The following is a 3,099-nucleotide window of genomic DNA, read 5'->3' as shown; positions in this document are numbered from 1 at the left end:
TTTGAGTCCACCAGAATTGTGTCTGAGGTTGTGACATGATGTTCATACATAACTCAACAGATGCAATACTGTAATTCATAAAACAGACAATAACTAATTAAACTTGTGTAGCACCTTTTCAAACACTGAGGCTTTTCAAATGACTTCTTGTAAGGTAAAGAAATACTGGAGATTAACCTTTAAAAACAGGGGAATATAAAATTTCAAATACATAAAACTTTTTTGGAGACATTTGAGTGGTTTTGGAAAAAGCACATAGGTGTATTTGACAAATAGTACGCCTCATGTGAACAGTATCTGTTGTTTAAATTAAAGTGGCTTAATGTATTACATGTATATATTTACTGAAATATGATTTATGTTGGTGTTACAGTTACAAGCAACCATCCCAAAGTCACATAAGATATTTTTCTGTCAGCTATTGTTTTAAATCAAGAAGTCAACATTCAAATCAGCATCTGACAATCAAAAGACAAGACGCATCTAATTGTATCTATTTCTCCACAGTCTTACCCCTTTCTTAGCAGCAAATAATGATGACACTCGATCAAACAAGTGAAGTAAAAAAAAGTCAGTGGAGTGAGCAGAAAAGAACAAAATTCAACTACATATAATGTACTTGAATTTTGTTCAACACTAAATGCTTTTGCACCCATGGTTGTGAGACAATGGGCCTTTGGGCACAGATATGTACAGTATAAGGCCAGCCTTTTCTACACTGGAGCCAGACCCACAGACTGAAAGTGGCATCAAACCACTACAAACAATGGGTTTCTTTTTGAGATAAATTTTGAGGTCTTTGGGATCAATTTCGCATCTTTTTGCAAGTCATTTTGTGTCCTTTGTAAGGTGTTGTCTCTTTAAAAATGTTTTGCATGTTTTTGTAGTTGTTTTGCAATGTGATTGTAGTTGTTTTGTCCTCTTGTATAATGTTTTTGCAATGTCTTGTGTAGTGTGTGTTAAGTGAATAAATTATCATTTCAAACAGACGCCTCTTGAGCCCCTGGGCCTGTGACAGCTAGACCCCTTCAGTAATTGACCTATGTTTGCACCTGATGCACTCTGCTTGTTTGTTCCATCTATAAGCCAATAAAGCTGTCACTGTGGCTTCCACAGTCTTTTATTATTTGACTTTACAGACTTATTTGGAAGCTCCTCCTGCTGTTTGTGAGTGAATTCTCCTATAAAAGCAGTAGTCCAAAAACATTGCAATCACCCTTTACCACTGCTATTTTACACAAGAGGGTTGACACAAGATAAGAAGCCCTGCAGCAAAACACTAATTCATGCTGGGCACCTGCCAAGTTCAAGTGTGTTAATCTTTTCCTCATAAAAGAGCATACTTGCTCACTTAGTCTTCCCACAGAAATGGACGTTGGCCTTTAAGTTTAATTCATTGTATAGAAATTCTTCAAGATCACATAGACAAGCGTCTGGCATCCATCCAAGCCCTAATCAGGTTTTAGCTTGAGACAACACGTTCAGAGAGCAAGGTGAGTAGTTCAGGCTGTCTTGGAAAGTGGAATGTGAATGTGAATGTGAAGGTTTTTCAGGGGCTATGGGAGAGTAATAGTAAAAAGTATTGCCAGACAGTACACACAGCCACTGTGTTCAAGGTTAGAAAATGTAGTATAGGAGAAGGGAGAATTGGTAGATCCTAGCAAACAGTCAGCAGTTACTTCAGGCATCAGGGACAGTTTGGAATGATTAAACACAGTAAACATTCCCTGCAAGTGGATAGTTCAGGGGATTGGTAGTGGGGGGGGGAGTTATCAACAAATACACAGAGCCATTAGGTATTTTAAGACATTTGGGAGTGTAGCTTTTAGAGCGAATTCAAAAAGTTCATGAAGCCTAGTAGTGTAGCGTATTCCCAGCAAATACACAATGCCAATGGGTAGTTTAGGTTGTTTATGAGTGTGGAACCTTGCCAGCAAATACACAGGACAAGCACATAGTTCAGGAGTTGGTCTGACAGAGTGAGAGGAGGCAATGCTAGAAAATAAACCTGATTGCTGATTGTTGATTGTTTATTTTATGTCTTGTTGATTGTTTATTTTATGTCTTGTTTAAATTGTAGATTGTTTATTTTATATCTTTTCTATTTTTCTTCTTCTATTTTTTTTATTGCATGTTTGCACCGTGGGTCCGAGAGGACTGAAATTTCATTTGTGCTGTATGTCGTGCATGTAAGCAGCATCTGACCAATAGAAAGCTGACTTTGACTTGGACTTGACTTGACTAAACCACTCCCATTTGATGTGGTGTTTTCCCCAGCAAAATACACAGAGCCAAAATGTACATTAGGTGGCTTGGAGTGTCAATCTTTCTCAGAGAATGCACACAACCAGTGAGTATTCAGGGACCTGGTAGGTGGCGGTTTTCAGAAAATACACAGAGCCAGCAGGCAGATCAGGGGGAGCATTCAGAGCCATTTGTGATTTGATAAATCCATTAATTATAACTATTGCCTTGCAGGAAGAAACACTGAGAAGACTCAGTGTTTCCTCCTGCCCCAGGGTTGGATTTGCTCCAGTGATTCTTTGTTTGGCTGTCAAAGATACCTGTCACCTCAGCGTTACACTTCCTCCTCCACCACATTTCACATGTTTTTTAAGCACAACTTTTATTGAACAGCTGTCAATGCACTGTTTAAGTAAAGGTAAAGTTAAAGATAAAGGTGCCATATAAATAAAAACTTAATTTGACAACATTTTGAGCATCAAGCGACAATTTTGTGACTTTCAGTCGATAGACATAGCTCAATTGTTAATACATTCAATTCAATTCAATTTTGTTTTTGTAGCGTTAGGCACCAATTCATAACAGAAATTATCTCAGGACACTTTTCAAAATAGAGCAGGTCTAGACCGAACTCCAAGACAGACATTATTTAGCAATATGTTGAGTACTGCAATTATTCAAAATGATAAAGTTGTATGCAGATGACACATATATATATATATATATATACATATAAAGCTGTGTCCGAATGAATAGTTCATTATTAGATTTTTCTGATTCCAGAATGTTGGCACCCAACAACGGCGAAAGTCCAGCACATCCATGTGTCGGTGTTTAGGTTTGTCCTTCTGGCTA

This window comes from Morone saxatilis, unplaced genomic scaffold (assembly GCF_004916995.1).
Source record: "Morone saxatilis isolate NCDOM2014 unplaced genomic scaffold, NCSU_SB_2.0 Contig17, whole genome shotgun sequence".
Classification (NCBI taxonomy): Eukaryota; Metazoa; Chordata; class Actinopteri; family Moronidae; genus Morone; species Morone saxatilis.
Note: the sequence above shows the minus strand (reverse complement) of the source record.